This window comes from Tiliqua scincoides, chromosome 1 (assembly GCF_035046505.1).
Source record: "Tiliqua scincoides isolate rTilSci1 chromosome 1, rTilSci1.hap2, whole genome shotgun sequence".
NCBI lineage: Eukaryota > Metazoa > Chordata > Lepidosauria > Squamata > Scincidae > Tiliqua > Tiliqua scincoides.
In genome coordinates this window covers 113,158,129-113,180,341 of record NC_089821.1, presented here as the reverse complement: position 1 = coordinate 113,180,341, position 22,213 = coordinate 113,158,129, and the positions used below count along the sequence as shown (strand labels likewise).

The 22,213-nt window shown below is 44.8% G+C and overlaps 1 pseudogene; it reads left to right on the top strand.

Annotated features, from left to right (window-relative positions):
* Positions 1-17,328: 17,328 nt before the first annotated feature.
* LOC136637727 (5S ribosomal RNA) lies at positions 17,329-17,447 on the top strand (annotated as a pseudogene).
* Positions 17,448-22,213: the final 4,766 nt, after the last annotated feature.

Genomic DNA, 22,213 nt, shown 5'->3' with positions numbered 1-22,213 from the left:
GTGAACCGCCAATGCTGGACACCATAGAATTAGGCCCTTAAACAGTCTAACAACCTGAATATATGTCTGTTTACTTGGCAGTAAGTCACACTGAATTCAGTGGAAGTTACTCCCAGGTAAGGATGCAATATAGCCTGTTTATAGCGTTGCAGTCACATCTCCAAATGTCTTCCACTGTGGAAAACCTATCACCTTCCATGCAACATATAGTTGGAATCTGCATGACAGATGGTACATCTCACAGAAAGCATAAAGATCCTATAGCTCCTAAAATGGAATCAAGATAAAAGGCAATCATTTGGGGCACTGCATTTTTCAGTGGAAAGTGGGACTTGTGTTGCTGTACCTTCCTTAATTTAAAATGACAGCTGACTTCAAGTTACACCCGTGCCTGAAATTGCTGGTCAGCACATCTGAGAGCCGTTCCTCCTGGACTGAGCTTGACAAATTAGATTAGAAACTTTTATCAATATTAAGACATGATGGAGCTACTTAACCCTTTTCAGCCTGGGGAAACAAAACGCTGGACAGGACCAAGGCCTTCTTTGCCTCCAGCCCATAATTGGATTCAGATTCAGACAAATAATATTTTCTGCTGTGAGACAGGATTACATTCCAGAAAGCTGCTGTACACGTCTCTGCGTGATTCTTTCTGCTTTACCACAATATCTGTGGATGAACCTGAAAAATATACTTGCTTGAAAGTACTAGATGAGGATGTTTGTTATTCTTTTCAGTACAAATGCCAAAGCAATGGTGGCTCTAAAACAGTGCTCCCCAACCTCCCCCAAGGGAGTAAGGGCTCCATCCTATCCAACTTTCCAGTGCTGGTGCAGCCGCAATGCAGCCCCGAGGTAAGGGAACAAATGTTCCCATACTTTGAGGAGGCCTCTGTGATTGCCTCCCCACCACAGGATGCAGTGCATACCCCATTGGCATGGCTGCACCAGCCCTGCAAAATTGGATGGGATTGGGCCATAAGTGTGTAAGTGTGTGTGGGAGAGGGGCTACAGCAGCAATGCAATCCCCAGGAAGAAGGGAGGTTTTTATTTTTTAAACTTACCTGAGGATGTGCTGGCCTTCGGGGGGGGGGGGGATGTGGAGAGCCCTGCAAATGCCTCTGCCCCAAGCCTCTGTAATAGTAAAAAAAGACACACTTGATTGAAAGCCACCTCCGGAATTGGAAGTGCTTTCAATCAAGTTTTTTCACTGTTACTGTGGCTTGGGGAACCCTGCAGAGGTGTCTGCAGGGTTCCCTGCACCTTCCCCCCAGAGACTGGCACTCCTTCAGGTAAGTTGAAAAACCCTTCTAGTGCAATTCTGGGGATCACTTTACTGCCTCCCCCCCCCACACCTCTTAAGGGGCCAGAGCTACATGCTTCCCAGACTGGTGAGTCACGATCCACCAGTCTGGGAACCACTGCTCTAGTACATAGGCAGCTCCCCACCATGCTTCTGTTGAGTAGGCAGTAGGGCAAAAGAGGCTGACAGAAAGACGAGCTTTATTCTATGTCATAGCCAGCTCCTCTTCCTCCTGTGTAATGGTGCCACAAATCTTTGTGAGACCGGTGCTGCAGTTGACAACCCATGCTGAAATACTGAGTATCCATTCAGTTCAAGATTGGCACAGATTAGTGTCAGCATCAAGGTTGACACCAGTAAGTGCCAAGGACCTCACAAGGGCCTACTGCCAATCCCTGAGGCCACTTCTGTGCCCAGAACTTTGTGAGGTGGTGATTGAGTGGATCTTTCAACCAAGGGAGGCATTCTGTTGCCCCCTCCTGTCTCTCATCCCCTCTGCCAATGTAAATACCACCATGAATCTTAAAGGATTCCCACCTAGGAGAGGGCCATGGAGAACCCTCCAAAACCTAGAGTTGGCCCTAGAATAGATAGAATGTAAGACTTCACAATGCCCCAACAAGGCAAAGGGAATGGCTGCAGCTAGAGAAGAGAACCTTGAAGTGTTCCCCACCGTCGTGGTGATGCAGACACCATCCCCATCTATCTCATAGGGAAAGCAGCTGCAGTTATCACTTGTAACTCTACCCTGGTGGATAAATGTTCAGGAGTAGAACCACCAATTCCTTGGCAGCTGCTGCTGCTACTTCTACCAATAATTTACCTGTTAGATCTGTCAAGTGAGTGGCAAGGGAAGCTTGAAGAATCTACCATCCAAGAGAGGCCAGATGAATAATTGCAGCTGCCCCTAGCCACTCTTCCTACCTGCTCAGGGAGGCAGTTGATCAATGAGCAATGACAGATGGAGAAGTCACAGGAAGCTCCATCCACCTTAGCAGGACAAGGATGGTAGGTGGCAGTGATTACCTCCTCCTTATGGATTGGCCAAGGGTCCTGCTGGGGAACTGGGGGCATCAGCAGGAGAGGCCTAACGGCATCAGCAGCTACCTCATGGTTCCAACCCGATGCCAATTCTATACTTGCCACAAACAGTCAAGTTAAATATGGAGGGTAAATAAACTGCAAGATCAGGAATTGGACAGAGGGTGGTGTTTGTGTGCCTGTGTATTGATCCACGGGTTCTCGGCCAGCGACTTGAGTCATTTATGCACTTATTGTGGAAAACTTTGTTGCTGACACACAGAATCCAGACTCTGATGAAAAACAGACTGGACAAGAATGAGTTTACTTAAAAACAAATATATCCTAATTGAAATCTGTATTTCAATTCCAACGTATTTGTTTTTAAATAAATCCATTATTTTGCAGCCCTCTTTGGTGTTTGTGATATCTGACCCATGCTATAATGGTGCTTGAAATTGGGTCTGTCTCAGAATAACCCTATAATGTGGAGCCAGACCAGCTGTTATTCACACTTACCCTGTGATATAGAGGGCAGCCCACATCCTCCTGAAGACAATGACTAATCACCCATTTATTTTAATGACTCTTGCTTGTACCCAAGGCCCCTTATTACTGCCCAACCAAAATCAAATTGCCTGAGGGTCAGTTTTCATATGTGAACCAGTTTGTTTTTTTCCCCCTCCATGTGTTCTTTCTTGACCTGGAATCCAGTGGAAAAATGTAACATGTACACCTATAGTAAACAATGGATTCTGCTGCAACCTCTCATGCCCCGCAAGTGTCCATGACCACCCCATTAAGCCATTTCTGCCCAATGTTGCATATACACAACAGGGATCAAATGTGTATACCTGTGGCCATGGCAGAAATGGGTTAATCAAAATTCTGGCAGATTGCATGCTTAGTAATGGCTCACCACCAGCTCACACACTGCACATGGTTGGTAACTTTTTTGTAACAGGGGCCATTTGAGCTGAGCAAAGGCTGAAGGGTCAGTAATAGTTACTGTACCCCCAGGTTCCCTCTAGCATGAATTTTTGTGCCTGCCTTAAAGGTGGTCTTCCTTCCTAGGTAAACAGACTTATCTTCATATATGAATGCTCTCTTCTCCTTAAGCATCTGCCTCCTGGTCTTTGAGGTTATGAAAGGGGCATTCCATCTATTTCTTCCCCTCTTCTCAGTTCTTCATTTAGACATGTCATTTTTTCTAGCGCCAAGGTGCATAAGAGGTGAATTCATTCAGATCCTGTTACCTGTGTTCATTTGAGTGCTTTAAAGAATCCTTTACCTGAGTGTTGGTTCATATGACTGAAAAGAATAAAGAGATGCCACTGGGATCAGGGCTATTATGTAGGCGATACTGGGATCTGAGGCCTCCAGTTGCTCATCCCTATTCAATGCAGGCACCCACCTACCCAGAGATGTCAGCCCAGGCATTGTAGAGAAGAGAGGAACGAGCAGGTAGCTTTTATGTGTGTGAACCAACCTCTCATCGTTCCTCAACTCCAGTCACACTTTTTCCATGTAATAACCCATCTCTTATTATAACTAAATAGGCATATCCAGCATATCAGCTTCTCACAATGGTAAAGGCTAAAAGGTACCGGTGGAATTCAACCCTATCTATCATCAGTTTGGCTTCTGTCCGGTGACAAAGAGCTTTTCAAAGTTCAGGAACAAAGAGGAACTTCTGGAGAGCAGACTGAAAGGGCCCTGTGTACAGATCTAAGCTGTTAACATTCATCAAAGAGGTTTAAAGGTACAAAGCAAAAAACCTTGATAATATGTTCACTTGGGAATTTTCAAGGGCAAGGAACATATGAGCGGAGAAAGCCTAGAGCCAGTGACGCCATTCAGCAAAAGGAAGATAAGAGGAAACACTTTGTAAAGTTTCAGTTTGAATGATTCATCCAAAATAACTTGGATCTTAAGTGTTGCCATAGGTTTTTTCAGGTACAGCTAAGACATTTATTTGGAAGTTTGCCCTGAAGATCTGCCTTCAAGTTCCATTCTCAAGTATGGGAGGGATATTGGGATTTGCACAAGCTAATCAGGTAGGGAGGGAGGAAAAGGAAATGGGCAGTTGACTGGCTGGTTTGAAGCTGGCCTACACAGACCCATGGAGCCTCACCTCACCATGCAAGCTAGGAGGAAGCTCTTAACCCTTACTGGTCCTGCACCCAAGAAAATCCAACTTTCTCTCATCTACTGACCTAACGGTTCAGGATTGTGTCTTCTGGAGCCAGAACCAGCTGAGAAAAACAAGTTCCATTTGCCTTCTCTCCTATCCCTAGTATTCTCTTCTTTCAAGGTGTGCCACAAGCAGGCAAAAAGATATGTTCAGGATGCAGTCCATAGAATTGATTAGGGAAAAGATGCCTTTGTGAGAGGAATTGTGCTCAGCAATTAGGAAATCTTTAAGGTTGCCCTAAAGAACTGGTGTAGAGTGGGAGGCTGTTCTCCTTCCCCAATTTATCCTGGACCCATGGCACATGGTATTCAGCTGCTGGAGATGATTTAAGATATTCCCTCCACCTTTGATTGAAGTAGCCAGGAAATCTTGCCATAAAGCACATTTGCGACTACTGTAGTGCAAGTAGAGCTGGCAGAAAGGCCTGTATTGACCCACCAGTGCATTCCCATTGACAGGCAATGGCGGAGGTGAGCACTCCACCAAGTTGGAGGGGCAGGGGGAGGGTGGCAGGAGGGTGAAATGGAAACAAGGAGGAAGTGCTTCTGGGTGGGGAGAGGGGGGAGGGGGAATGTTCAAGCTCAGGAATGTGCAGGGAAGGCAGAACAGGCCTACACAAGGCTGCTCAGATTTGCACCAGCAATTTAGCTGGCACAGATCCAAGTAGCCCCATTGGGATGTCTGGAGCACTACACGGGCTAGGGGAGAAAATATCCCCTTATTCCAAGTAGATTGAGTCGTCGTCCCCATCCAGCACTGGATACAGCATAGGCCACTCTGCCATGTTGCACCAGAACAGATTAGGATTGGGCTGCCGTCCACTCCTGTTGTGTTAGTCTGACAACATCACCATGTTGGTAGTTCCTCTCAAAGTTTTGACCCACTGTTGCGCCCCCTTTCCCAACTTCCCAAATATTTGTTTTTTCCCTCGTAAGAATCACAACAAAATGCATCCTTTTCTGAGGCATTTTTAAAATAAAGAAATAAAACTACCAAAACAAAGTCTGAACTCAGGGTTAATCCTACAATTGTGCACAGTGGGCGGTGTTCAGATGGAAGATGGTGGACAAATTAATGGTCAAAAGCGTTTTACCTGCAGATATTGCCTCAGAGTTTCTGCACAGCAAACCTGTTGGCTCTGATGAGCAAAAGGGTTTATCAAACACTGTCAGAATCTGTGAGATTAGCCACAACACAATGCCATCATTTGACTAGTGAAAGCTACCATTACACGGGGGAAATGACAAATCCCAAATAACCTCAGAAAACTTCCAATATTTACTTGAGAAATCGACAATGGCAGCAGTAGACTTTTTAGGTTTAGCTACAATAGAATTAGCCTCCAAATGGAAAGCTATGCAACCACCAATTCATTACTGGATTAGTAGGAACTAAAATATTCTGGAAATGCAGTAGTAACACATGCAAATATTGATCAGAAGCAAGAAAAGAGTTGATATTTTGATGACCATCAGCCTTTAAAAGGTCATCCATTTTATTGCTGTAAAATTATTCTGGATTGGTGAGTTGAATCCAAAGTCTTTTTTTGTTGGTTTAATTTTGATGTGAGGACATATGAATTGTGATCTCATTAAATGGTGGTTTTTTGTGTTTTTTTTTTGTAATTCAGTGAAAAGGAAGGGAAAAAAGAGCAGAGGTATGTGTTGGACACACCTAAACATGTGAACTGTCTCGTGTAATGCTCAAGCTATTTTAATAGTGTTGTTGATTTTAAAGGATCTAAGATCTATTTTGTGAAAACATGAGTGGCTTGAACTGACTGCATTGCATAATTGGGATAGTTGAGCAAATCAACAATCACAAATACATGGTCTATGGATACGATATATGTGGAAATCAATGTATGACTAAGGGCACAATCCTGAGGGGTTGTAAACGGGCCAGCACAAACCCCTTGTTGTGCCATCCCATCGTCATCACGAAAGTGCCGTAAAGCACATTCGTGCCGAGACAAGGGGAGAAAGGCCAGCGCACATCTCCTTGTGCTGATGCGGGCCCTAGGGAAAAGTGAGTAGTGTCGGCAGAGCTCAGCCGGTGTGGACATCTGGGGGAGGCATGGAGAGGGTGGGGAGGAGGCAGGAGGAAGGCGTTTTGGGTGGAGGGAGGGAGGGCGGTGAGAGGACCATGGGCAAGTGGGTGGGGAGTGGGAAGCAGGGCTAGGATCTGGCACTTATGGATTGCACCCTAAGATGTATACGGCATACCTGTTCTGAGCAGGGGCAACAGTTTGGCAGTCCTTCTGGCTTCTGTTTCATCACTTCCTGGACTGGCATCTTTTTGCCAGCTGAGGGAGTAAAACACATTCCCCCAAAGGACCTGAGATTTGGGCACACTGAGACTCAGAGTTTCTTGCTGCTAGGAAATACGTCTGTGAATATTTCAAATTTGGCTTGAAATATGAGCCTGTTCAATGTTGTGCTTATTTATGTGTTCACTTGAACATCCCGCTCCCGCCAGCTACATGCCTATGCCCTGTTCTGACTGTTGCTGAATAGAGTACGTCTTCCCTGGAAGTTATTTTCTCTGCAATATGGAGAAGAAAGCTTTATTGGTGCAAGATACTCAGTCGTTCTCCTAAATCAGAGAAACAAATCCTAGCAGAGTCAGCTCAGCCGTTTAGCCAGGAGGACAGATAAATTGCATCCCAGTATTGCTCTGCATCAGTTGGATCTTCACAGCAAAGTACAGTATGCTGTATACAAAAAAAATCATCTGTGAAATATCTAATTGCGCTTTGGCCTACCATAGTCAACAGCCTCACAAACTATAATATTTTCCATTTGTTTAGAGGTTCATGAAATGTCATGTATTGAGCATGTGTCTCCCTTCCTAGACAAATTTATAAGATCAATTTGTCCAATTTTACCATAATTCATAACAATGTGTGCAAATGCAGCATTCAAAGCTCCTCATTTACTTACTATTACATTTTTAGCCTATCATTCTTTTTCTCTAAGGAGTTCCCGGAGGCTTCCCCACCCTAATTTTATGTCTCACATGTAGAAAGCCTGGTTCAGGTGGTAGCAATCAAACTGGATCATGAAGCTGGTCCTGTGTAAACATTTGCATATGCTTCAGTTGAGTGGAAGGGATGCAGGTACAGTACATGCAGAGATGCCCCCTACATTCAAATGAATGGAAAAGCTTTATATATCAAAGAGTTCTACATTTATACTAGAGTGATGGGCTTCATGCCCAGGGCATGATCCACCCTAAAGTATACTTAAGCACATTATTCAATTATGGCTAATGTGTACATGGACGCAAGAATAAGGTTCTGAGTCCTAAATCTAATGTTTATTTTAACGTACTAACTTACTCTAAAGCAGCCCTTTCTGTCCAGTGTTAATCCTTAAAGAACTGTGACTAACAAAGCAGTCACATTTTCATTCCATTCAAATAAAGTGTTAGTAGAAAAGGGAGCGTGACTACTATAGTGAAATTGTCCTTTGTCGTATCTACTTGCAGGATAATTACTTTATTAAAGTTAGTTCTCCAGATCTGCTTAAGGCGCACTATTGATCTAGAATGCATTATAAGATGCTGTCAATCACAATTTTGCTGACACCAAGAAGAAGAGACAATTTATCACTCTTCCCATTATGGCTTTCCAAGATTGCAGTGTTTCATCCAGAAGAATTCACAACATAATGCTTTAGACTGATGCTGAGACGATGTGAAGCCCTGACTATGAATTGATAAGTTTTGCATTTTCATCCTGGCACACTGCCAGAAGCTCTGATAATATATGGCTATAATTTGTGGTTCATTTTGTGAAGAAGGTCATTACAATGTGTGCAATAGAATAGTTGGGCTTTGGATACCTGCATTTAGAAACACACACACACACACACACACACACACACACACACACACACACACACACACACACACACACACACACACACGACAAGATGTAAATTGACTGAGGACATAATCTAAAGCGCCCGATCGGGTGGCACAAGTCCCTTGCACCAGCCAAAGTGTGTCATGAAAGTGCCCTAAAGCACTTTCACAACACTCTTCGAGGAGATAGGCTGGTGCAAGGACATGGGCTCTGGGGACGGGTGAATTTGCGTTGGCTGAACTCGACAGGTACAGGGGTTGGGGAGGGCAAGGGAGAGTGGGGAGGAGGTGGGAGGGAGGCATTTCAGGGGAGTGGCATTCCCAGGGGTGAGTGGGAAGCAGGAGGTGGGGCCAGAATTTGGTGCTTATGCTGAATCCTAGCCCCATTCCCAGGTGACCCAGAGCAGTCCTAGGCTGCTTGGATCTATGCCACTGATTTAGGTGGTGCAGATCTGAGTAGCCCCGTTGGGGCTGCTGCAGTTCTTTCCCCTTACCTCGGGCCAAGCCTCAGACAGCTTGTGCTGGATACAGCTCAGGCCAGCTGGCCTGCCAGCACAAGTTAGGATTGTGCTGTGAATGAGAGATTCCAGAACACCAATTACTTGCTAATCATCACCCAAGAAACATGACACACCAGATTTTCTTTTAAAAAGAATGCTTTTATGACTCAGCCCTTTCAACACCTCCAACTCTGTTCCTAATCTAGGAATATTTGCCCAGGAGATCTTGAGGTCCTCATATCTGCCATGTGGAATCTGTGGCGGAACTTTCTGAAGAACTTTTGAAATGGAAAAAGCTTAGAAACTGGAACAGGAAACTCAGACCAGAGTCTAAACATGTCAACTATTGTAGTGGAAACATGCAAGATCCCTCAAGGAGATAGAGTGTGGTGACAACAGTGGCCCCTTGCCCATATAGGTCCAGGAAGCATGGGGTTAAAGCCTAGGCTTTTAGCAGTGGGTGTACCACTAGAGGCAACAAGGTCTTCAGGGATAAAAGCAGCACCTGAAGGAGGGAGAATTTTGTGGGTAGTAGAAGGAGGAAAGCTTGAAGGAAGGAAGGAGATTGACTGACTGACGGACTAATAGAGTGGCAGACTGACTAACGAAATGGTGAACTGACTAACAGATTGGCAGACAGACTAACGAACTGGTGGACTAACTCACGGACTGGCTAACTGGCTAACAAACTGACTAGTGGACTAACTGACTGCCTGGCAAACTGATTAACTGAACAGAGACCGTTGAGTGGTGGCAAGCTGAGGGGGTGCCGCTGTACCTAGAAGAGCTGCTGCTTTGAGAACTGGGAGGAGGGACCCTGCAGCCCCAAAGGCAAGTTGCTTATTGGTTCCCTTCCCTGTCAGTGCTGGGGTTCAGCAGTTGTTTCATACACTGCTAGAGCTAGCCATGTTTGAACCAGGGGGACTAATTAGCTGAAAGTGGCATAAGTTCTCTACACCAAGTTTGGAAAGGGAATTTGACAAAACAACTATCACCTCTGCCATTGAGGTCCTGGGGGTTCCTTGAAGGGAAAAGTCAGAATCCAAGACCCTGTAACTGAACTATAGTGGGGCAGCCCAATCCTATCACTTGTGGCACCCAGGGTGCCAAAATGGTGACTGCTGGATCCAATAGGCACCAAAGTCTTCTCAGGGTAAGGAGGTATCTACTGTCTTACTCCAGGTATTACAGCTGCGACACCAGTGGGTCTTCTTGGATCTGCACCTGCTTCTGAGCAGACGCAGACCCAAGGAAGCCCATGTCGGGCTGCCTGATCCAAGGGCCAGGAAGGAGGTTAGGATACAATGGCAGAGCCTGTCACCATACCTGCCCCTGCTCCTGAGTCTAATCCTTCCCTCCCTCCACCCCATTCCACCCACCCTCCACCTCCCCCCCCCGAGAAGACTTATCAGAGCTGCGTCATTGGAAATAGTGGGGGCGAGATTGGGCAGCTAGATTTCTCAGATGTCCTACATATCTAAGGAAGTGCCCATTTTAGTATAACTTGGCAGCTTCAAAGCTATCCATAATTTGTTTTTCCCATTTCTACCATTTAGCTGTTCTTGTTATTTTGGTATATTAGCATCAACAGATGTCCTCATCTGGTTCCTACTGTGATCTGACCAAATTGGGGAGCTTCCTATAGGAGATGCAGAATTTGTTGAGTTAATGCATGTTGGTGTTGTGGGACTATTGCTTCCTGGTTTGCCTGCAGCCCAAGTGAAACACTCCAACCAACTTACCAGGCAGGACTTCTGCCATTCAGACAGATGGCTGGGATTGCAGGCAGCCAAGAGACCATGTTTGTTCATCAAGTGTGGGGGTGGACAGAATTTCCAAAGCTAAAATTCAAATGGCTGTCAGTTCTGAGCTTCTCTTCTCAAAGAATGATGCCATGGCTAATCCATCACCCCTTGATACATCAAATTGCATAGCAGAACATTCCACAAATGGGTTTCCTGTAAGTAACATGTATGAACATTTACCCATTTTATTACCCAAGAAGCATCTAGATAGTATTAATTTAACAATAATGTGTGATATTTGTATTCTGCTTTCTGAGCATGCAGAATACTGCATATGTATTATATTGAGGTTTTCCTTATAGTAACCTTCTATGTCAAGGAAGTACTGTTATCCCCATATTACAGCTGAGGCAGAGTGGTTTACCTAAGACCTTCTAGTGCAGTGTTTCTCTGTGGGTCTACTCCCACTAGGTGGGTCACAAGCCAATTTTGGGTGGGTCCCCATTCATTTCAATGTGTATTTTATTTTTAATATATTAGACTAGATGCTACTGTATGTGGCTGCATTTGGGGAAATATTACATATCCGGTCTTGTAACAGGCTACTGTGTATATGTTTTTATCAATGGTAGTCAATTGGGATGTCAGTTGGGATGTTTGGGGAAATTTTTTTAAAACAGGTCAGCAACTGCTTGGAAGGGTTAGGAGGGTTCTTCTTTTTTAAAAAATAAATTGAACTTCTTATCAACTTAATTTACTTATTTAATTTGATTTGGTCATATGGGGGTGTCAAAAATTTTCCTGCTTGATGATGTCACTTTCAGCCATGACATCACTTCTGGTGATTCTCGACAGATTGTCATTCTAAAGTGTGGGTCCCGGTAATACAACGTTTGAGAACCACTGTTCTAGTGAATTCGTAACAGAGGTGAAACTTGAACCAGAGAAATCCTGACTCCTAGGTCAGTCTCTTATGGCCCAATCCTAGCGCTGCCTTGTACTGTTGGAATTCGTGCTCTGGTAGTGCAAGGCCCTTTACAGCAATGCATGCACCTGGGCTGCTACTGCAAACAGTCGGAGGTATGGCAGATGTGCAAATGGTTCCAGAAGGACCCACCTGTGCTGACAAGTTAGCAGTGGAGGCATGTCATGGGTGGAGAGACAGAGGGCAGGGGGTGTTTCAAAGCAGGGAGGGGGAGGGCAGGAAGTGGTTTGGAGAAGGGAGGGCGTGAATCACACCAGCATGTGCCAGGATCCTTTCCCCTCTTTTTGATCCTGCTCCACCCCCTTCTCTCCTTGAACTTATACTAGCTATTTAGTTGGCATAGATATATAGCTGGCATAGATCCAAAGACTCCCATAGGCCACCAGGAGGCCTATAGAGAGGTCAGTAGAAAATATTTTGACTTACCTCTGGTAGGCCTCCTGAGCATCCCCTCCATCATTGGATGTAATGCTCGGTCTGTCAATGCAGCTGCATCATCACTAACGGCAGGAGATAGGATTGGGCTGTAAGGCTACAATCTAATTCACATTTACCAAAAAAGTAAGCCCTATTGAATTCAGTGAGGCTTACTTCTGAGAAGACACTCATAGGATTGTGTTGTTATCCACCACACTACAACAGAGCCCTTGAGTTTTTAAAGTCCATGAATTTTGTATTATAGGAAAAGCTGCAAATACGTTCTCAGATTGAACACATTCAATTCTTAAAAAAAAAAAAAAATCACTATCTACTTCATCTAGAACAGTGGTTCCCAAGCATTTTAGCACCAGGACCCGCTTTTTAAAATGATACTCTAATAGGACCCTCCTATTTACCAGATTTTTAAAAAGGAGATGGGCAGCCCAACCCTAACCTGCCCTGGAGCAGGCAGGCTGTTGCATCCAGAGTAGGGTTGAGACACAAAGCGGCTCAGCACGTGGTAAAGAGAACAGCTTTCCCTTACCCTGGGTAAAGAAGCAGCAGCCCCAACGGGATTACTCAGATCTGTGTGACTTACAGAGGCAGTGCAGATTCGAGCAGTCCGGAGCTGCCCTGGGCTGTCTGGGAATGGGGATAGGATCAGGCATAAATGCTAGATCCTGACCCTACCCCCCACCCGTTGACTGCCCATGGGCCCGCCTGCCCTTCCCCCATTCCGAAATGCCTTCTCCCCACCCTTGCAATGCCCCCCAAATCCCTGTACCAGCCTAGCTTGTGCTTACCTTTTCTGCCAACCCAAGGGAGCTTAGGCTGGCCTCCCTCCTCTTAAGTCATCACAAAAGTGCTTTATGGCACTTTCCCAAAGGTTGGGATTAAACTCTGAGAAATCAATAATATTTTATTTATTTATTTATTTATTTATTTATTTATTTATTTATTTATTATAAGTAATAATAACCAGAGAAAGACCCTTGAACATTTATCTCCCTGTATTTACACATGCTTGCAAACTGCAGGAGCTGAGCTCTTCACAGGGTAATTAGCAACTATGATATCTGATTTTTGAATATCCTCAAGGTTTGAGGCAATTTGTTATCTGAGCTTTCCATCATCTTTTGGCGATCCACCAAAAATCAGGTTATGACACTAGTGGCTACCAAACCATAGTTTGGGTACCACTGATCTAAAATCAACATCTGATTTGTGAAATCTCTTCTCTCATCTGCCTTTGGGCTTACACTAAGCCAGCACATGTACGCATAGTATGAGAAAAACTCTTAAGAACAACTAACCATCCAGTACTCTGTTTTCCATACCCTTGTTCAGCCCACAAAGGTGGGAGAAGCAATCCCAATTTCTTGTCCCTTTTCTGGATATTTTAATGTGTACGTGTGTTCTAAATAGGAGGCCTGCATGACCAATGGAGGAAATTTCACTTATGTGTGTATGACAGTCGTGCCTATTAAGTGACACAAAGAGAATCATTTTCCTTTTCTCTCCCTGTGAAGTCCTAATGTTCCTTTCCAGCCTCAAAAGGATAGCGTTTGGCTTACCGGCTCATTATCCTAGGTTCCTGTGAAGCTTCACTTGACAAAGACTTCATTTATCGAAGGAACCAATTGTTCTGAAAAAGGCAATCCTGGCTTAGATTTCTGCCTGCTGAACTGACTCGAGAAACCAGCAGCTGCTTCTGCCTTTACAAATCTGGGACAAACTTTGGAGGATGTTTTCCTCAACTCCAGGAAGTGATCCAAGAGTTTGATGTTTCACTGCACAAGAACACAGCACAATGTGGGAACTTTCCTAGAAGCACCTCAAGTGGAACCGCCATAGTGTTCTGGGATCTTCCAAGGCAGTGGCCCGTCTTCCTCTCCGGTGAACGTTCCAACAAAAGGTGCATGGGCTCCATTTTTGACATGAAAAAGGAGTCTCTTTCACACAGATTTTCATCAACCGTGCATGATCTGCTCATTTGAAATTCTCCCCTAATTGTAAAGGCCCTCTTGAGAAGAACAAATAAGCTCTGCCATGTCTCCTGATCTTGCCGCACTGGTTGTAGAGTGCATCATTCGCTCCTAATGATGACACAAAAGCTGCTGTAAGCTTTTCTTTTGTGTCTCTACTGCACAAATCAGCTGTTATTCAGTTATGCAGTCCTAACGGGGGAGAATCATTTTTGTGCTTTTCATTCTTTCCTCCCAGAGGGCAACAGATGTAATAACTTATTCCCTGTCTAGCACATTAAGGCTTGAAAAATTAATGCAGCGCTGATGTGTTCTCTGTTTTTCCACTATACTTAGAATTTAGGTGAAAATATATTAAGTAATAAAAAGCTTATTTTAAAATTGTTAATGCACTTGTCTGTTTTAATGCCGCCTTGAATTTTTCTGCGCAACAAGAATTTTCAGTGGCTGATCTTCAAGAACTTGCTCCTGCAGCCTGCCTCTTTTCCTCCTCTTTCTTTATTCTGTCCACATGGAAAAGATGTAAAATGTCAACATTTTCATCTGATGTGTGACATGGGAATTAATTACCATAGGTATAATGTGTCCAAAGTGATGATCCTGTAAGTAAGTATTATATATCTGGACTTTCAGAAGGCGTTTGACACGGTCCCTCACCAAAGGCTACTGAAAAAACTCCACAGTCAGGGAATTAGAGGACAGGTCCTCTCGTGGATTGAGAACTGGTTGGAGGCCAGGAAGCAGAGAGTGGGTGTCAATGGGCAATTTTCACAATGGAGAGAGGTGAAAAGCGGTGTGCCCCAAGGATCTGTCCTGGGACCGGTGCTTTTCAACCTCTTCATAAATGACCTGGAGACAGGGTTGAGCAGTGAAGTGGCTAAGTTTGCAGACGACACCAAACTTTTCCAAGTGGTGAAGACCAGAAGTGATTGTGAGGAGCTCCAGAAGGATCTCTCCAGACTGGCAGAATGGGCAGCAAAATGGCAGATGCGCTTCAATGTCAGTAAGTGTAAAGTCATGCACATTGGGGCAAAAAATCAAAACTTTAGATATAGGCTGATGGGTTCTGAGCTGTCTGTGACAGATCAGGAGAGAGATCTTGGGGTGGTGGTGGACAGGTCGATGAAAGTGTCGACCCAATGTGCGGCGGCAGTGAAGAAGGCCAATTCTATGCTTGGGATCATTAGGAAGGGTATTGAGAACAAAACGGCTAGTATTATAATGCCGTTGTACAAATCTATGGTAAGGCCACACCTGGAATATTGTGTCCAGTTCTGGTCGCCGCATCTCAAAAAAGACATAGTGGAAATGGAAAAGGTGCAAAAGAGAGTGACTAAGATGATTACGGGGCTGGGGCACCTTCCTTATGAGGAAAGGCTACGGCGTTTGGGCCTCTTCAGCCTAGAAAAAGACGCCTGAGGGGGGACATGATTGAGACATACAAAATTATGCAGGGGATAGACAGAGTGGATAGGGAGATGCTCTTTACACTCTCACATAATACCAGAACCAGGGGACATCCACTAAAATTGAGTGTTGGGCGGGTTAGGACAGATAAAAGAAATATTTTATTTCTTTACTCAGCGTGTGGTCGGTCTGTGGAACTCCTTGCCACAGGATGTGGTGCTGGCGTCTAGCCTAGACGCCTTTAAAAGGGGATTGGACAAGTTTCTGGAGGAAAAATCCATTATGGGGTACAAGCCATGATGTGTATGCGCAACCTCCTGATTTTAGAAATGGGTTATGTCAGAATGCCAGATGCAAGGGAGGGCACCAGGATGAGGTTTCTTGTTATCTGGTGTGCTCCCTGGGGCATTTGGTGGGCCGCTGTGAGATACAGGAAGCTGGACTAGATGGGCCTATGGCCTGATCCAGTGGGGCTGTTCTTATGTTCTTATGTTCTTACCATTGAATTCCATGGAATGGGCAAGCACATGCTTAAGTCTCTCCTGCTGAAGTCAATTGCTAACTGCTAACTGGGTAAGAGGCACTTTTCCAAGTGGGTGCTCCTCTTTTATTTAGCAGGGGGAGAGTAACTGGCCCTCCTCACCCCAGTACTGTCTGTTCTAGTGGCTGTCTGCTAGTATTCATTTGCATCTTTTTAGATTGTGAGCCCTTTTGGGACAGGGAGCCATTAGTTATTTGATTTTTCTCTGTAAACCACTTTGTGAACTTTTAATTGAAAAGTGGTATATAAATACTTTTAATAATAATTAATTTTAATTTAATTGGACTTTGCTTTTATCTCAGCAAAGAGAGGCATGTGGCAGGATGAGCACTGCAGGAATACGTAACTGTGTAAGGAATACGTAACTGACAAACATCAGCAGCCTACAGTGTTTGGGAAAGCAAATTTGAGAATACCAGAGGATAATGGAGCTTATTGGCATGCATGACTTAAACACTAGGATTAAGCCAAAACATTTCAACTGTGTTTTCAAGAAACCACAAAAATGCATACCTGTTTCACAACTGCTCATAATACATTTTGAATGTTTTTTGTTTATTCCTGTTTATAAGAACATAAGAACAGCCCCACTGGATCAGGCCATAGGCCCATCTAGTCCAGCTTCCTGTATCTCACAGCAGCCCACCAAATGCCCCAGGGAGCACACCAGATAACAAAATGCTCTAGATTGGATGGCACTGTTCTCACTGTCACTTCTAGCTTGAGTAAGATGTGAAATCCCCTATAGAGATCACCTGATGTAGTATTCCTGACAGCTGGGGTGCCGTTTCTTCGGTGCCGTTTCCAGGAGGAGAATATCCCTTGAACCCACTGTGTGGGGTGAGGGAGGATAGGAGGAAATGTGGCAGGGTGGATGGATTGGGCCTGGGAAGGGCAGCTTTGACAGCAGTGGCGCGCACCAAATCCTGACCCTCTTTTTCAGCCTGAACTCCCTGCACAGATCAATGTGAACTTGCGCTAGTGATATCACTGGCACAAGCCTGAGTTGACACATTGTGGCTGCTGGAGCTTACCCCATGGCAAGTTGGTCCCCTTAGCCGGAGGAGACCTCCAGAAGCCAAAAAAGTTCCTGGCAGGATGCAGCGTAACCCATATGCGGTGCCACTGCATTGTCACACAAGGGGAACTCTATAGAAAGCAGCTCTGGCAGGAAGGCTTGCACTGTCCTGGGGTGCTGAATCCCAAGTGATGGCTGCTGGTGCAAGCAAATAAAATGTTGCAGGGCAAGGGGAGGGTGGAACAGAGATGGGGAGAGGGGGTTTGGGGCAGGCGAGGGGAAGGAGTGGGTGGTTCAGGTCTGAGAGGGGGTAGGAATGGTGAAGCAAGCTCCACCACATCCAAACCTCTGTCCCTGTTACCCTGCACATGCCCGATCTTGTCTGATCTTGGAAGCTAAGCAGGGTCAGGCCTGGTCAGTACTTGGATGGGAGACCGTCTAGGAATACCGGGTGCTGTAGGCTTATACCATAGTCTTTCGAGACTGAAGGTTGCCAACCATTGTCTGGGAAACCCTACACTGGGCTATTTGGACTTGCACCAGAGATTTAGCTGGTGCACATCCAAGTAGCCCCTTTGAGTAGACTGGAACACTATCCAGGGTAAGGAAACAAATATTCCCTTAGTCTGAGGAGACCTCCAGCCTACCCAATTCCAGCAGCGGATATGGTGTGGGCCATGCAGTTCCACTGTGCCAACGCAGTGGGTTAGGATCATAGTGAGGTACAATCAACAGTGCTTGCAATCAATAGTCACAGATTCTGAATTTAATTCCTTATAATTCATTACAAATTCCATTTATAATTCCTGAATTTAATTTCTTATAATTCATTATAAAATTTTCCATAACTCAGGCTATTCCCAGAGAATAAATTTCAATATTAATTCAGTTTTCAGGAAAAAATAGTTCCCAAATGTATCCATTTATCAATAGTTAATAGAAGTTTCATCATTAGATGAATGTTAATTAACCAGTTAAGTAATATAAATTAATTTCATTCATAATTAGTTCTTCAATTAAATATACTCATCAAATTATTTGTTACTAAGATATTTTAGCGTCCCAATAGCAAATAATTGATAAGTATGCTTTAATAGCAATACTAATTATGAAAGAAACCCTATCAAATCTATTTTCCCCAATAGTCTAATGCTAGTTTAATGCTAAGTTCATTGAAATAATTCATTAGATTCTCCCACAAGATTAGAAAATAATCAAACTTTTGTTTCTCATCTTATTAGCTAAGGCAGACTAAACTAATGTCGAATAACAGATAAGCTGCTGAATTAATCATAATTACTTAACAATGAAATCAAATATCATCAGGAAGTGATAAGAAACATGACCATAATTTGCTCCTCAGAAAGATAGGGCTAATTCATTAACAGAATGAGATAATCAAATATTAATCCATTTCATCACCTATTCATCACTGTAAAGCCCAATCCTACCCCCCTCCCCCAAGTGCAGGCTGTTGCAAACATGCCGTAAAGCACATTGTAAAAGTACAGAAGTTAGTGGAGCTTCCAGGAAGGCTTGTACCATCCCGCTGGCACCAGATTCAGAAGGAGGGTGTGCCAGAGCTAGTGAGAGATGCTCCAAGCAGTACAGGATTGGGGGAAGGACGGGGGAGGGTGGAATGGGGCAGGAAGGGGAGATTGGGCCCAGAGGGGGGGCAGGAAGAACAGGAGCAGTGCCTACCATAACTATCCCCCTTTCAGGCCAGATACACTGAGGCAATGTGAACTTGACCTGGCTATTTAGCGGGCAGAGATCCAAATTGCCCCATTAAGGATGGAACTTAATGGTGCAAATGGACAAATGTCCCTTTACCTCAAGGAGCCCACCAGCATTGCAAATACCCTATAGGATGCAGCGAAGCCCACGCTGATGCTTCTGTACTGTCATGGGGCAGGTTTGGTAGGATAGGTTGGGTTGGATGGGGGAGGTTAGTTAGGATTTGGCTGCCCATCATTCCTACAGAGAATCCTTAGACAATTGATCGAGCTTAAGCAATTCTGGACTCAAACCAGAAAGCACCCTGGGCCGGAACATGTCCCTCATGCTGGCCGATGACTGTCATGAAAGTGCCATAAAACACTTTCGCAATTATTTAATAGGAGGCAATTTCTAGGTAGAACTAGGGCTGAAGAAAGGGGGGGTTGTTTCATGGTGGTTGGAGAGGTGGGGCGAGAGCAGAAAGGCTAGGGAAAGGAAGAAGAATAAGTGGGAGAATGACAAGATTCCAGCTGTGCACAAGGCCAAGGTCTTGCAAGGAGTGAACCCATTGGTGGCCTACAGAAAACCATGGTCTTTCACTGCTGATGGAACCCTTATGATTTTCCGCTTTTCCCCTTCCCTTTCTTTTGGTCTCTCTCTTTTCTTCCCTTCCCCTTCTTCTTCCACAAAATCCCTGCCACTGCAGCTCTAAGTGACCCTCTGGATTCCTCTACATCCCACTCCCCTTCTCTTTCCTCCTCCTTTGTGTGCATGATTGAACACCCCCCCTTCTTGTAAGGATTTACTCTTTCTTGCCTTTTCTACTGAGAAACCTCTTATGTTTAGGGTTTCGTTGTACAAGTGTTGAAGATGATTTTTCCCACTTTTCAAGTGGGAAATCTACAAAATTATCTACAACTTTTACCTCCCCTCTGTCCTCTTTTCATGCTCTTCCATTGAGTCGTGCTGATGTACTTGATCCATGCGCAAACAACAGATCCACTCCCGCCCCGTGCACATGTTACACCCTGTCATTAAAAACACACCTGATGACACAAGAAACAAACGTCTCTTCATCATGACATATTTCAATGCTTCTACAATCCTTTATACTTTCGGAGCCAGGCCAATGCCATTTTGAGAAGCAGCATTTAGGTGCCATTTTAAAACTGCTGCTTTCAAGACTAGAAGGGAGATGAATCAGGAGGGTCACTAACACAAGCACAGGCTTTGATTTGCTAGAACAAAGGAGCCCACTGGCAAAAAAATAAACAGATGTGATAGGGACTGGTTCAAAGTGAACTGCATAGATATCTCAGAGACAGTCACTGTGAGAAACCTCTCCAAAGGATAGAGGTGAATTCAAATGGAGTAGAAGGAAAAGATCTACCAACATTCTCCCCGCTCTGCTAGATTGGGCCAGCTGAGGGGGGGGGGAAGGAGGAGTGGGCCTGTGGTATATCCCCCTAGCATTTGGGGCTGGCTGAGGCTCAGCCTGGAGCAAGGGGGAAAAAATCTCCTTACCCCAGAGAGAGTTGCAGTGGCCCCAATTTGTCTACTCAGATCTGTGCCACCTAAAGAGGTAGTGCAATCCGAGCAGAACAGAGCAACCTGAAGCTATTTTGCATCACCTGGTAAAGGGGCTAGGATCCAGCATAACTGCCAGGTCCTGGCCCCGCCTCCCACTCGCCGCCCGCCCATGGTCCCGCCTGCCAACCACCCTCCCTGCCCCGAAATGCCTCCTCCTCCTTCTCACTCTCCCATGCCATCTCCAGATGCCCGTGTCAGCCAAGCTCGGCTGGTGCAAACTCACCTTCTGCCTGTGCCACAGAGGCTGGATCTGGCCTCTGCGGGCCAATGCACCTCCATGCAGCGGTGCGGCTTACTCGGAGGGAGGTGCAGATGTGCTTTAGGGTACATTTGTGACCCTCCTGGGCCGGTAACAGACTTATGCTGGCCCAGGGCACACTTAGGATTGCGCCCTCAGAGTCGTAACTGTTAATTGTCTGACCAAAGTGGTAAGAAAGGGGGCAGCTGTGTTTGTGAGAATTGGAATTATTAGGCAATCTAGCTACATCTTGCTATGAATCAATACAATGACTTTCTGTTTATTACTACTGACTTGACCTGACTTCCTCCTATCGCGAGAGGTAAGACCCACTACCTCTCGTGAGTTAGGCTTTCCATTGGCTTTGAAAGGCCCTCCGACCAGCCTTATCGCAGACAGCAACTCCAATTCTGCATTTAATGTTACATTTACTAGTTTGGAACAAGACTTTGGCTTTGGATCAAGGATATTTGTCAACTCAGGTTTCTTGCTGAATTGAACCTCCAGCAGCCCACTGCTGAATAAGCAAACTGTTTTGAACATGGGACAGATTAAAGTAGAGTGTGGCTGGAATGGGCAGGCAACGCTGTTGTGAAACTGTCAATGAAAACAACCAGCTGCCTGGGCAACTGCTCAATAGGAACACAGTGAAACACTGCCAGTTTAGATAGTATCATAGGACTATTTTATATGCCCAGTAAGTGGTACTCCAGTTTCCAAAGTGGGAAGCAGGAGGAGGCGAACATTCCATTTCCCCAAGTGCCCGATGTAAGAAATACTTATATATATACATATATTGAGTCACAGGGTCTTCCTTCTATTTCAGAAGGGGGAAATCACACAAATGATTTATGTTCACATACAGGCCTCTGGGTGGAGCACCCACATTGTCTATTGCCAAGCACACACACCCCCACCACAAATCACACGTGACAAGGTAATATTACTTTGCAGCAAATAACTTAGCTGCTTTCTTAACAAATAAAATTCTTCATCTATTCCAGCCCCAGTGCTGGTCAGTGTTAAGACTTCAGTTCACGTGACGTCCTGGCATTTAACCACACAAGCAAAATCCCAGCAGCCCTGGGGAGGTTTATCACTTACAGAGCAAGAGCGTGTATTGATTTCAGGACAAATTTTTCAAAAAGCCAAAAGACTAAACTGAGCCCATTTTTTTTAATTGAAATAAATGCTTGCAATTATGAATGGGGGTCCGAACGAAGCAAATGGTATATGCCATTCATTTGATTTAAAACGTCATTTGTTGTCATGGGCTGGGGTGAGGGTTGGAGGCTAACAGCCCAACCTAGAATTGGGCCAGCGCATGCAGGGCTTTACAACAGTGGAACAGTGACAACATGAGGGAGAGATTTCTCTGGAACTTTTGAACTTCTTCCCAAAAGAGTTATGAACTGCCTCTTCCCTGGTGACCCTCTAACAGGGGCTGAAAATCTTTTTAAGTCAAGTGTTCTCCATTTAGTGGGTTCCCCCTCCCCAAAGGGCATTCCCCCATTTTTAACCTGTTCTATTTTATACACATTGCATTTTTTACATGTTTGCATCTCTCGTTTCTTTCTTGTATTTTATTGATATTGTATTGTACTTTATGAGTTGTGACCAGTGGTGTCACTGGGGTTGGTTGGCAACCTTCAGTCTCGAAAAACTATGGTATAAGCCTACAG